Source organism: Lactuca virosa, chromosome 7 (genome assembly GCF_052849685.1).
Source record: "Lactuca virosa cultivar CGN04683 chromosome 7, Lactuca_virosa_CGN04683_v6, whole genome shotgun sequence".
NCBI classification, from domain to species: domain Eukaryota; kingdom Viridiplantae; phylum Streptophyta; class Magnoliopsida; order Asterales; family Asteraceae; genus Lactuca; species Lactuca virosa.
In genome coordinates this window covers 102,935,183-102,950,770 of record NC_136432.1, presented here as the reverse complement: position 1 = coordinate 102,950,770, position 15,588 = coordinate 102,935,183, and positions in this window count along the sequence as shown.

Genomic DNA, 15,588 nt, shown 5'->3' with positions numbered 1-15,588 from the left:
ACATCCGGTGCTGTCATGGGCTCCTCGACTGTAAGCTGAAAAGCGCATCCCGGAGCCTTTTGGAGGTGATGCTCTACCCTGACTCCCGTCAGTAATCCTCAGTGTAGCCGGCACTGGAGCCTGCGCCGACCTGGCAGCTAGTAGGGGACACTGGGCCTTCATATGGCCCACCTGCTCATAATGGTAACAAAGTCTGACCCCAAAACCTGGAGTCTGCTGCCTACCATCCCTAGTAATGTGGAACTTCTTGCCACACTTGTGGCACCCTGAAGAAGATCGATAAACCCCATCATGCGCCTTGCCGCACTTCCCACAAGTGCGCCCCTTCTGACTCCCCTACCTGGAGTCAGCGGCCCTAAATCGTTTTGGCGCAGGCTGTGACTGCATCGGGGCCTGTATCTACTCCCTCAATTGTAACTCAATCTCCAAATCATGCCGCCTAGCGGCCTCCTGTAACTCCAGTAAAGTATCACACCGCTGGGTAGCAATGAACTGTTTGATGTCAGTCTTGAGCATGCTCAGATAACGAGTCATCTTAGTGTTGGATTAATGTCTAAGTCCATAACTATAATTGGTAAGACTTGACCCGACCCGGCATGGTCCATTTGGGTTGCATGGCATCATACATTTGGATAGACTAAAATGAGAGAAATAACACTTAAGGTTGGTTAATATATTATAAGTTTTAATATATTAATAAGATTATTTAATTAGTATTGATCAAGAATTAATCTAGGATTAATTAAGTGATCAAAAGAAGACTAATTAAAAATATGGGTTGATTGTGTAAATCATCCATACTTGTATAGTGGGCTAATGCTTCATGGATTGTCAAGTTGGCCTAAAACCCATAAGATGCTCCATGGATGCTCCATGGTATATTTGAACCCATGGATCCAAGGAAATGGAAAGCCATGACAATTAGGGTTCAACCTAATTGTCACTAACTATATAAGAATCTTATTGTTGACAAAATCGGCACTAGAGTATGTGTGAAAGGGCTAGTCGATTTTTATGAAGTGTGGATTCCTCTCTAATCTATTACAAGTGTATTTGGTGTTGTGTGAACCATTTGAGGTGTCACACTTGGGGCACTAGGCACTCAAGCTTCATGAAGACATTCTACATCAAAGAGGTAAGTAATTCTAACTTGAGATATTCATATGAATCAATGTTATTATGCTAGTTAGGATGAATACCTTGGAAAGTTCATAATTGCATGAATAATAGAGAAAAACATAGATCTAAGGTATTTAGGGTTGCATGTACACTTAAGAGTGTTAGAATGCTCAAAACCCAACAGTGGTATCAGAGCCTAGGGCTGTTTTCGATTATACTTGATGCAAATAGATTTTTCGAAGCCAAGAATCTGTCAGAGCCTAAAACTCGACGAGTTCTGGTAGAAAACTCGACGAGTTCATGTATTAGAGCATGAACTCGACGCGTTCCATGAAGAACTCGACGAGTTTGGCCTCCATACAGCATATCTTCGTGTTTTTTGGCTGAAATTGGACTAGGAACATTACCCTAAGTCGTTTTTGACCTGTTAAACTTGTTTTTGATGTGGTAATGTTCATGCTAATCCAATTTCAAAGATAATTATCAATAGATTCATGTTTTATATTAGTTTAAAAGTTATTCTAATTACATGAAAAAGTTTGATGTGAATTATCTTTGTTCATATGAGTTGCTTAGATTAATAGATAAGTTAATTGATTATGTGTTTTCAATCCTTTTAATCTAAGAGATGATTCTAAAATGTGTTTGTGTAACTTGTCCTCAAGTTACATGAAATGTCACATTTAAGTTTCTTAAAACTCATAAAAGATGGCAAAGGTTACAAAATGAAGAGTCTTGTTCTCATTAAATGGTTTTATGACTCCATAACTTGTCCTCAAGTTATGGAGGTTCAAGAGTCACTTCATTAAGTAATAAAATGTGTAACCTTAATTAATTCCATAAGTTACAAAATAAATAAAAGTTACATTCTTTTATTAGTTTAAAGTCTTCCATAACTTGTCCTCAAGTTATGGAACTTAAAGAGTTTTTTAATTAAAACTACTTTAAACACATAAGTTATGGAATTAATTAGTTTTGAATAGTTTCAAAACTTGCCCTCAAGTTTTGGAATTTGAAAAGTTTTCTCTTATGAATACTTTAATTCCAAGTTAAGCCCTTAGAATTTGAAAAGTTAAAATTCAACCCTTATACTTTATAATATTATAAGTTAATAATATATATATATATATATATATATATATATATATATATATATATATATATATATGTATAAGAGCAAGTCAGTCTTACCGTTAGTAGGCCTCATTCACGAAGCCGGTCTATAAGGGGGGTATAAGGTTACTGCCTATAAAATGGCAGTTTAATGGGTGTCCACTCTCACCCACCGCTTCCTTGACTGGTGGAGGGTCGTTAGCCGAACGGTTAGGACAAAGACTATAAGTTCTCCCTTCATTAAAAGTATTAATGATAAATACTAAGTAACTAAACCTTTTATAAATTCCCAATCTTAGTTACTTAGGAAAATGTGATTAAGGTGCTAATCCATGAAATTACACTTTGCACCTTGTTTAAGTCGTTGGTGGAGCGTGTGTGGTTTACCAGCACCCTAACTTGGACTTAACAAGGTAGGCAAAGGGTTTCTTAAAGTTTATCATAGGTCGGTGGAGCGAGTGTGGTTTACCGGCACATCGGTTGGGTGATAAACATTTAAGAGTACCAAGTAATTTGCATGGTTACTTCACACCTTCTTTTGTGATCCTCGGCATCCCAGTCACAAAACCTGAAGGGCACACTCGAGATTGAAACATGCCATTGAAAAGTTTAATGAATCTCAAAAGAATCTAGGAGTTTCAAAACCAATTATAACCTAATAATACATTTCATTTATCTTGGTGGAAATTGGTGAATCGTCATTCACCTACCTTCAACTATTTTATAGCTTGGATTACGGCATCCCTCTTCCAAGTTATAAAAGTATTGTGTTGGGTCCTAGCCTTAATATTTCATATTGGGTGTTATATTAAGGACTTTAAATCAACTATCTTGAATATCTCACAAAAGATGCCTGGTTTAGACATTTATGATCTTCCCAAATCTCTTGAAACAAGCTTTCCTAAATGAAGATGATGTCCCATGGAAATCATACTTCTTTCACCTCCTCCAATTATTCTCCGTAACCCACAAGTTCTTGAAAAATTTAAGGTCACTCAAGCCCAATTGGCAAGCAAAGGTCTATGTGTGATCACATCTTGGAGATGTAGTCACATATTGACAAGCCGGGAGAGTTGGGTGTCAAAGTCTTGAGAAAGTTGGTGGCTCAACTACTTTATAATTCACATAGTGAGTTCCTTTGGGACTCCTATGAAACAGACTATGACAAGACCCTTAATGATCTTATCTATTTGCTAAGATCAACTTCCTAAAACTTTATGGACATTGAAAATGATGACATTGGATATCCAGTAAAGCTCTCTCTTCCCAATGGAAAGGGATCGGCCATAGTCAAATCAATTGACCAAATGGTAAAGAGAGAGGCTAAGTCTGAGATAGTCCCATTATCAAGGGTCCATTGCCAAAGGAAGGGGCATTGGTTGCGAAGCTGCCAAATTTACCTAAGGATGTTAAAGTCAATAAGTTTGACTCTACTTCAGGTAAAGTCCACTATCTAACTCTGCTAAGTTTCTATTCTGAGATTCTTGATACATGATGTGACTAGGTCACATGTTGATGTTTTGAGAATCAAAGAAAAGTGAAGAAACTTAAAGAAAGAATATGCTGAATCTGATCGTGTAGATGGATTTCTATCGCATAGTTTGAAGATCGGATTCTTGAGCTACTTCTTAGGAGTTATGATATATTGCTTAGGAATAGATAACAACAAAGTTTTCATGTGCTTTTGCTCTGTAAGGATAGTTTTTCCGCATAGTTTTAAAATAAAAGGAAAATTTTGATTTTATTTATTTTAAAATATCCTTACAATGGCATTTGTGAAAAAAATTTGTTGCTTATAAGATTCTATTAAGAGAAAGAGTGGAAATATGAATTTGATTCTTTCATTTGTGGTAGTGTCTAAATGTACCAAATAAGGAAAGATTCTCGTCACCCAAGGTTTCAATTGGACCGAGACTTGGAATCATGCAAGTTGTATAGCATGATGGATGAGAACTTTTAAGCAATGGAAAAAATTAAGACTAACTACTTGCTCACATGGATATGTGAGTCAAGTAAAGGACTAAGGGATCAAGTACACATTCTTGTGCACTGGTTAAGTCCACCACAAAAGATCGATAAGACTATTCGTCATAATTTACTATAGATCAGTAAATATGGTTATACTTACAAGCTTATGTGTAATTCTGATATATTGGAAAAGGTTCCAATGTATGGTAGAGCGAATAAGAAGAATCAACTTAGGCAGAAAGATAAAAGTTTCTCAAATCTGAAAAGATGGGAGAGTACTTTAGTATCATGTTTTAAGACCATCTTAATGATTTTGAGACCTTATCACAATTCATCCTCTAAGTGTATTCTGGTAGTTAAGAAGAGGAGTTATGAATTGTTGAAATGGTTAAATCAAGAAGATGAGTCATATTTCATTCCAAAACAATTCTTAGAGTCATACTCCATGATTATAACTTGAGTGACATGTCTTAAAGAAGGTTTAAAACACTTGTCAAATGTAAGAGTAAAAGTTTTTCTACTCTTGTACATTTGAAATTGGTAAGTTGTGATGTTTTGGATAAAACAAAGACCAATTAAGGCCAATTGTGTGAAGTGTTTGTCTTGATTAGAATCCACACTATCTCTTGAATACCTGACGAGAAAGTCTTATATGTCAAGAGGACAGTGGGAGTCTTAAAGATCCTGAAAAGAATTTCAAGATCTAATCAAGAATAAAAACCTGTAGTTTAACACTAGCACACGACGTGAGGTTTATAACCTATCGTATTGACATACTTTATTTCTGTGCCCATTCCAGTTAAAGTTGGCTTTGCATATGAGTTCTTAGAGTTCTCAATTGGTTGCATAAGAACTTGGAAGCAACGGTAGGCCCTTGAGCTGCCAGATGGCAAGAAATTAAGATTGAGTTCAGTCCATATGAGTTTGGATTTGTCATTATCTTTGTCTTGTGACTATGGTTTTGACAATTCACATGGATAAGAACACATACACCATAAAATCTAAGGGTCATAAGGTTTCTCTCCGATTCATGAAAATGATGGCGAGGAAACACTTCCACCAAGTAGATTTGAAGCAGTGGCAAAGGTCTAAACAATCGAGACTATGATTACGACATCCCTTTTCACCTGTGAGCTATATAAGATAAGGTGTATGATATTGATAAAGTTTTATCAAAGCAATCTAGTATCAGAAATCTGAACTTTGGTAAGAAAGTCAATAAAGTATTGTTTTTCTAGAAGTTTAGCTGATTTCTGAGTACATGTCAAAGCTAGTGGGAGCATAAGTGTTATGCTAATAATCATCATGTTAGTGGGAGCATGATAATTATGATAAAGGTTGCAAGTTAGCAATGTTAATTATAGGAAACAAAGTTTCAATTGGGAAAACGTTGTTTTGCTATAATTAAGGGAGAGGAAAATATACTTCACTTCAGTTCTAAAAGCTTAGATTGTGGTTTTAATCATATTTAGTCAAGGATATATATATATAAATTTCATGTTGGAATGGCTCAACATAAGGAAATTCTATATATGGGTCTATTATTTGCGTTTGAAAATTCGATTATGATTACGGCATCCCTTTTCATAATCTGAATTATGAGAACTTGGCAAATTGAAATGGAGATATTATAGCAAAATACTGGTTTAGTCTTTATGTGAGACATCATGAATTGTGTCCCATATGCTTCGGATATAGGATCGATTGCATGTGCTATAATAATCATCCTTTCTAAAAATTTCCAAGTGCCTGGAGCATTAAGAAGGGAAAAGGTCTATAATTAGATATGACTAAAAGGATTAAGCAATTGTTGAGGACAATCTAAGGTTTACCAAAGATTGGTTGCTTAGGGACAGCTGGAAGTATAGTGTTAATTATTGGAAGGACCATATTGACCTATTCTGGAAAAAGGCAACTCTTGTTCAGAAGTGATAGTCAAAAGGGGAATATGGAAATGATCCCATAGGTGGAAGTTGTTCAATAAATCTGTGTAAGATTAGGAAACCTAATGCAAGAAGAATGTTTCCAAGGAGTTGATCTCCTTTGGAATGCTCTGTAATGTTTCTTGTCAAGTCTTTGTGACTTTGTGCATAATCATTACAAGAGGATCAATGCATATAAGTTTAGAATCTAACAGATTTCAGTAAATGACATGAATTTGGAATTCTTGCATTTGCAGTAAGGAATTGGGACTGTGAAATGAGAACCATTGGAGTTATGTTCAATTGATCTATTTCGCAAAGTAAAGATCATAGACAAACATAGTATGCATACTTGGTGTGTGGCATGACTAGTGTTTAGAAAACATAGTGTACATGCTTGGAACATGGGACAACTATTGTTTTTAATTCAAGAATAAAGTTGATAGCTGAAACAGTATGAAATGAATAATGTGTAATCATATGGTGATAAATAAAAGGTGTTTTATTTATATTCATAGGTTTGAGACCATATTAGATTCAATTATTCTTGTGTTTCATTTTGCATGTTTTGACTTCCAGAATAAACTAGGTCATTCTTCCCGAATGACTAAGTTATTCAAACCATCCACAGTCGGTCATATGTTGGAAGTAGATATGAATCAAGACTGTCATGAGTTGGCTTGTAGATGTCTAAGATGTTGGACATAGCAAAGAGGTGCTACAACACTCATGAGTGCTCATAAGTTCTGAGTATTGGATTCAACCCACGCTCATTTGAATCACTTCATGGATTTTATCACAAGTGATCATGAGACGATAATATCTTATATTCTTCAAACCTAGAGATATGAGTTGTTACTATGAGTTGGTTATACATTGATTGCACGAAACCACATTGGTAACTCGATGTTATAAAACGTGCCTTTGTGTATGATTCAACAAGTAGTAGAATAAGCTATATGAGTCGAAGTTTATCCGTTCCTTTTACCTTCGGGATAAAAGCGATATATGTGGGCCCCTCGATGATTTGGTGATGAGAAATGTAAGTGCTCGGCCGGGCCTGGACTGATTTGATTTGTTCAATTAGTCAGTCGTCATAAATCGGAAATCGGGAAACAACAAATGGACAGAGAGAATGATTTATAATCCATGTGTTATTCCATATGATATCTAGAATGGAGGAATATATGATCCCTTATCTAATGGACAAGTCATTGACAAAGGTCAGAGATCATCGGCAAGGTCAGAGTTCGACAGAAGCTTTTGAGAGCTACGATTGCCAGTCGGTTCTTGAAGTCATACTTGCATTAATAGTTTCAGACTTATCCAAGTGGGAGACTGTTGGATTAATGTCTAAGTCCATAACTATAATTGGTAAGACTTGACCCGACCCGGCATGGTCCATTTGGGTTGCATGGCATCATACATTTGGATAAACTAAAATGAGATAAATAACACTTAAGGTTGGTTAATATATTATAAGTTCTAATATATTAATAAGATTATTTAATTAGTATTGATCAAGAATTAATCTAGGATTAATTAAGTTATCAAAAGAAGACTAATTAAATATATGGGTTGATTGTGTAAATCATCCATACTTGTATAGTGGGCTAATGCTTCATGGATTGTCAAGTTGGGCTAAAACCCATAAGATGCTCCATGGATGCTCCATGGTATATTTGAACCCATGGATCCTAGGAAATGGAAAGCCATGACAATTAGGGTTCACCCTAATTGTCACTAACTATATAAGCATCTTATTGTTGACAAAATCGGCACTAGAGTATGTGTGAAAGGGCTAGCCGATTTTTATGAAGTGTGGCTTTCTCTCTAATCTATTACAAGTGTATTTGGTGTTGTGTGAACCATTTGGGGTGTCACACTTGGGGCACTAGGCACTCAAGCTTCATGAAGACATTCTACATCAAAGAGGTATGTAATTCTAACTTGAGATATTCATATGAATCAATGTTATTATGCTAGTTAGGATGAATACCTTGGAAAGTTCATAATTGCATGTATAATAGAGAAAAACATAGATCCAAGGTATTTAGGGTTGCATGTACACTTAGGAGTGTTAGAATGCTCAAAACCCAACACTTAGCCTGCTCGGATGCAAACTCCAGGCAAAACATCCCCCTCTCAGCGAACATGTAGGTGATCTCCGTCACCGACTCAGTACCCTGTCTCATCTCCAAAAACTCTTGCGCCAGCCACTCTCACTCAACCCGTGGAATGTAGCGAGCGCGGAACATATCCCTGAACGTTTCCCAAGTAACTGCAGCTCCTTGCTCATCAGAATATGACCCTGTCATCAATCTCCATCAGTCCTTTACTCCGGACCTCAACAGGTTCAGATCACACCTGACCTTCTGGTCAGTAGGACATGAGCATGTGAAGAGACATCCCTCCACGTCAGATAGCCACCTCATGGCTATGATCGGGTCTTGGACCCAATCGAAGGTCGGGGGCTGTCACACCCCCAAACCGAAACGGCGGAAACGTTCGGGGGTGGAGGATATCATGTATAGTATCTTGCATCATAGTAATCAAAGTAAACACAACCATTACATTAAGATATGAATATTTACATCTGTTTGATACATAGTTTGTATACATCAAAAGTATGACAAAATAAGTAAAAGACGTGTCTCTATACGCTCCGTCTTCTCAAAATGCTGCAGGAGTACCTGATTACTGATTTCCTGAGAATACAAGCGATTTTTTTTGAAAGAGTATCAGCATAAAGCTGGTGAGTTCATAAGAATGTTTTTGTAGTGAAAACCAGTCATTAAATTATGTAAAAATGTGTGTATGCTTCCCAAGAAAATCAAATATTTTCTAACATATATGTATGTTACTGTGTTCTGTTTGAAAACCCTAATTACTACCAGTATGTATAGTATGTTCTGTTCAAAAATCATGGTTACCACCAGTATGTATAGTATGTTCTGTTCAAAAACCATGGTTACCACCAGTATGTGTAGTAGTTTTATTATTTGAAATAAAACCGAGTATTGTATCCCTGAAATCCTCCAGTGTAATGTATAGTAGTTCTATCAATTAAAATAAAACTAATGAAGAATGAAATCTTGTAAAAAAAGGTTAGTCTATACAATTGTAAGTTCGTATAACCATGCTTGATATGACTGATGCCCTCAGCGATGTTTTTCAGGCGTCGTACGGTATGATATTTGTCACCCCAGGCATGCCTGCCTAACTGTAGCTAGCAGTTTAGGTGTGTGATTGTCAGTCCCGAATAGATCTATTCACAAATCTCACGTTCTCCCTCCAGGAGACTCTGGTTACACTAAATGTTGAGGATTTTACCAGAACCCCGAAGGGTACAATTGAAGAGTTGTCTCACAATCTTGTATTAACTAGTTTACGTGTAGTTTTGTATTGTTTTCTCGAAATTGAAACCGTTTGTATACTTCGTAGAGTATTAATAACTATACTTAAATAATTATTTGGTGTTATACTCTTGTTATCCGAACATAGTAATGAATATCATAAACTAAAGTTGTCATAGTTTATATGTTTATCCGTGTATATAGTCTGAATCGGTAAAAACTATGTAATGAATTCCCCAAGCTATACCCATTACAGTTTGCTTGAAATGTTATGTACTTGGTTTGTGAATTGTTCTGAAAACTATGCAATTATGTTTTCATGTTGAAAGTGTCCCTTATGCTCAGCATAGTACAAAAGGGATAAAATATCTAAATATTTTATAAATTGTGCAAATCGTTTGACTGTATCAATTGCACAAGTTTTAAACTTGTTGAAATCCTTTTGTTTTGATTCACAAAATCATTTGTGTTTGGCTTGTATTCCCCCCCTTGAAAACGTTAAAAATTCATAAAAGCGTAGGGGTATGAACTCACTGTTAGTTGTGTGCAAGCTTCGAATCAACGAACTGGAAATGAAGACCCTCTAGTTGTTGTATGTGGCACTTAACGGAATCCTAATAACAATTAAATACATATATGTATCTAAATTAGCGATTTCGATAGATAAAGTGTTAGAAAAACACTTGCTTTCACTTAAGGAATCTTACCGGGAATTGATGGAATCGGGGAAGACGGGTTTTCAGTCTAATTCACCACTTAGGGAGGGTTTGCGGACGTGAAGGGGGTTTACGGCCGTGAACTATCTCTTGAAGGGTTTACGGCCGTGAACGGGTGTACGGCCTTTGAAGATTTGAAGGTTTGAAGGGTGTACGGCCGTAAACTCGAGAAAAAATGATGTTGGATTCGATGAAAACGCGTTTCAGATGCTCCAAAACAACCTCCAAAGGTGTTTCTTGATTATTTTCGGAAGAAAAAGAGGTGTTTGTGGTGTTTACGGTTGAGAGATTAGAGAGAGAATGAGGGTGTTTCCGGCCATAAAGGTGTAAATGAGGGGTAGGGGCTCATATTTATAGGGTTTGCATGCTCGGTGGTGGGGGCCACCTATCGCTGGCCGTAAACAGGTGTATGGCGATAAACATCACTCAGCCAAAAACTATTGATTTTTCAAAGGAAACTCGGGTTTTTTGCGTGATTTTGGTTCCGAATCATAAATATAAAATTCAATTATACAACTTAAATGATTTTCCAAACCAAAGGAATTTGACGGAACTCAATAAAATTCAAATTTTATTAACAGAAATTGGCTAACGGTAACGGAAAAAAGGTTCGGGTTGTCACATCATCCCCTCGTTAGAGGGAATTTCGTCCTGAAAATCAAACACAGAATAGGAATCATGGATTCAGAAAAAGATGAGGGTATTTCTGTTTCATGTAATCTTCTCGCTCCCAAGTGAATTCAGGTCCCCGCTTGGCATTCCAGCGGACCTTCACTATCGGTATGCGATTTTGTTTTGTTCGCTTGACTTCCCGATCCATGATTTCGACTGGTTCTTCCACGAAATTGAGGTTCTCGTTGATCTCGATCTCATCAAGAGGGATCACAAGGGTTTCCTCGGATAGACACTTTTTAAAGTTCAAGATGTGGAAGACAGGATGAATGTTGCTAAGTTCTTGGGGTAACTGAAGTTTGTATGCTATGGGACCGATCCTAGCGAGGATCTCAAATGGTCATATGTATTTCGGATTTAGCTTTCCACGCTTTCCAAAGCGTATCATGCCTTTCCAGGGTGAGACCTTCAAAAGAATACGATCACCAACCTGGAACTCCAAAGGTTTTCGTCTCTTATCAGCATAGCTCTTTTGCCTATGTCTTGAAGTTTTTAGTCGTTCCCGGATTTGTATGATCTTTTCTGTAGTTTCTCGGATGATTTTTGGGCCTGTGAGGGTGCTATCGGGGACTTGACCTTTAACTAGCTGTGTATCACCCACTTCAGCCCAGCACAGAGGGGATCTGCACTTACGGCCATAGAGGGCTTCAAATGGCGCAACCTTGATACTGGTATGGTAGCTTTTGTTGTAGGAGAACTCGACCAATGGCAAATGGGTGTCCCACGACTTACCAAAGTCTATGACACATGCCCTCAACATGTCTTCCAATGTTTGAATGGTCCTCTCACTTTGCCCATCGGTTTGCGGATGGTAAGTTGTGCTCATATCCAGCTTAGTTCCAAGAGCCTTCTGCAGTGACTGCCAAAATCTCGATGTGAATCTGCTATCCCGATCGGAGATAATGGACACAGGCACACCATGCAGACGAACTGTCTCCTGAATGTAGATTTGTGTAAGTATCTCCATCTTGAATGTCTCTTTGACTTGCAGGAAGTGGGCGGATTTAGTCAGTTGATCGACAATTACCCAGATGGCATCGTACCCACTCGGAGACTTGGGCAACTTAGTGATGAAATCCATTGTAATCCTTTCCCACTTCCACTCAGGTATTTATGGCTGCTGAAGTAGACCTGAGGGATTTTGATATTCACCTTCACCTTGGCAAAAGTCAGGCACTTGCCCACGAAGGTAGCGATCTCTGCCTTCATGTTCGGCCACCAATAGAGCTTTTTGAGATTGAGGTACATCTTATCCGAACCTGGGTGAACAGAGTATCGAGTCTTGTGAGCTTCGTTCATGACAACCTCCCTGTAACCGCCGAACTTTGGGGTCCAGATCCAGTCCATGAAATAGTAAACTCCGTCTCCTTTGATCTCCAAGTTCTTTTCCATCCCCCTCAAGGCTTCATCCGACATGTTCTCCGGTTTTAAGGCTTCAAGCTGTGCCTCTCTGATTTGAGCAGACAGATGGGAATGGATGGTCATTGTCAGTGCCTTCACTCTACGACCTGAATACTCCTCCCGGCTGAGGGCATCCGCCACCACATTGGCCTTGCCGGGATGGTAGCGTATTTCGCACTCGTAATCACTGAGTAGCTCTACCCATCGCCGTTGCCTCATGTTTAACTCTTTCTGATCGAAGATATGTTGTAGGCTCTTATGGTCGGTGAAGACAGTATACTTGGTTCCGTAGAGATAATGTCTCCAAATCTTTAACGCAAAGACCACTGCTCCCAACTCTAGATTGTGAGTTGTGTAATTGACTTTGTGTGCTTTCAGCTATCTCGAGGCATAGGCTATAACCTTTCCTCGTTGCATGAGCACATAGCCTAGGCCCTGATTGGATGCATCACAGATGACCACGAAGTCCTCCGTCCCTTCAGGCAGGGACAAGATAGGTGCGCTACATACAGTGTCTTTCTTTTCTTCCCAACTAAAGGGTACACCTTTCTGCGTCAGGGTGGTTAATGGCTTAGCAATCTTGGAGAAATTTTGGATAAATCTGCGATAGTAGCCAGCGAGACCCAAGAATTGACGGATTTCTGTGGGCATCTTCGGTACTGACCAATTCTCAATCGCTTTGATTTTGGAAGGGTCTATGTGTATGCCTTCCTCGCTAACCACGTGACCAAGGAAAGTTACTCTTATGATCCAGAATTCGCACTTTGAAAACTTTGCATATAGTTTCTCTGCCATTAGTGTTTCTAACACTAGCCTTAAGTGTTGTCTATGATCTTTCTCACTCCGAGAGTAGACAAGTATATCATCAACGAATACTATTACAAACTTGTCTAGGAAAGGGCGGCACACCCGATTCATCAGATCCATGAATACCACCGGTGCGTTGGTTAGACCAAAGGGCATTACTACAAACTCGTAGTGACCATAACGAGTTCGGAATGCTATCTTGGGAACATCATTCTCATGAACTCGCAACTGATGGTACCCTGATCTCAGGTCTATTTTTGAGAAATAGCCGGCTCCTTGGAGTTGATCGAAGAGGTCATCGATTCTGGGTAGGGGATAACGGTTTTTTATGGTAAGCTTGTTCAGTTCACGATAATCTATGCACATCTGAAAGGATCCATCTTTCTTCTTCACAAACAAGATTGGGGCTCCCCAAGGTGAGGAACTTGGTCTGATGAATCCCTTGCTGAGTAGTTCATTGAGCAGGCTGGATAACTCTTGCATTTCTGCCGACGCTAGACGATATGGGGATTTAGCTACGGGCGTAGCTCCGGGGATTAAGTCGATACGGAAATTGACTTGGCGCTCGGGAGGGATTCCGGGAAGATCTTCAGGGAAGACTGTTGGGTTTTAGTATACTACAACATCCTATGGTGCACATACAACCCTAAATACATTGGATCTATGTTTTCTCTATTATACATGCAAATGGTTTCCAAGGCATTAAACCTATAACTAGCATGCATTTGACATAAACCATATAATATACTAGTTAGGGAAACATACCTTTTATGTGGCTTGAAGTCTTGATGTATTTAGCCTTAAGAGCTTAGCACCAATAGTATGAAATGCCTCACATGGAATCACAACACACCTAGGACAAAGGTGGCTCTTGAGAGAGAATTCCAAGCACCAAAACACCTCCATATTTCTCTAAGAAAAGAAGTGGGGATTTTGGCTATGGAGTAACCTATTTATATGTAGGATTCCAAGGGTCATGGGTATAACCCATAATCCATACTCATGGGTTTTATGATCCATGGTTCATGTGGCCTAACTCTTTATGTATCCATACATAAACTTGGTCCAACATGGATCATAAGCCCAACACATATAAATATAACTAATTATCATAATTAGTCCCCATAGATTTAATTAGTCTCTTTTGATCATTAAATTAATTCCAAATTAATTCTTGATCGATACTAATTAAAACATATGATTTCATATTAATATATTATAACTTATAATATATTAATAAACCATAAATAACCTTCTCTCAAAAGTTCATCCTAACAAATTGTCCTGATGATATGCAACCCAAATGGACCATGCTACTCTCGGGTCAAGTACATACCAATAATAATTATGGGCTTAGACATCTAATCCAACAGTCTCCCACTTGGATAAGTCTAAAACTATTATTGCAAGTACGACTTCATAACCCGACTAGCAATCGTAGCTCTTAAAGCCGCTGTCGAACTCTGAACAAATCAATGACGCGTCCATTAGATAAGGGATCATATATTCCTCCATTCTAGATATCATATGGACTGAGACATGGATTCTAATCATTCTCTCTGTCCATTTGTTGTTTCCCGATTTTCGATTTATGATGACTGACTGATTGAACAAATCAAATCAGTCCTGGCTTGGCCAAGCACTCAATGTGTCATCGCTAAATCATCGAGGGGCCTACATATATCGCTTTTATCCCGAAGGTAAAAGGAATGGATAAACTTCGACTCATATGGCTTGGTCTACTACTTGTTGAATCATACACAAAGGCACGTTTTATAACATCGAGTTACCAAATGCGTTTTCGTGCAATCAATGTATAACCAACTCATAGTAACAACTCATATCTCTAGGTTTGAAGAATATAAGATATTATCGTCTCATGATCACTCGTGATAAAATCCATGAAGTGATTCAAATGAGCGCGGGTTGAATCCATTACTCAGAACTTATGAGCACTCATGAGTGTTGTAGCACCACTTTGTCCACCAACTTAGACCTCTACAAACCAACCCATGATAGTCTTGATTCATATCTACTTCCAACATATGACCGACTGTGGATGGTTTGAATAACTTAATCATTCAGGAAGAGCGACTTAGTTATTCTGGAAGTCAAAACATGCAAAGTGAAACACAAGAATAAATGAATCAAATATGGTATCAAACCCTATGAATATAAATAAACACTTTTATTTATCACCATACTAATTACTCATTATTCATTGTTTCGGTTTTATCAACTTTATACTTGAATTAAAAACACTAGTTGTCCCATGCTCCAAGCATGTACACTATGTTTTTATTAAACAATAGCTTTGCCATACACCAAGTATGCACTCTATGTTTGTCTATGATCCTTACTTTGTGAAATAAACCAATTGAACATAATTTCAATGATTCTAATTTCACACTCCCAAATCCTTATCGAAAAATGTGAGAATTTCAAATTCCTATCATTTATCGAAATTTGTTTAGATTTTAAACTTATATGCACTGACCCTCCTGTAATGAATAT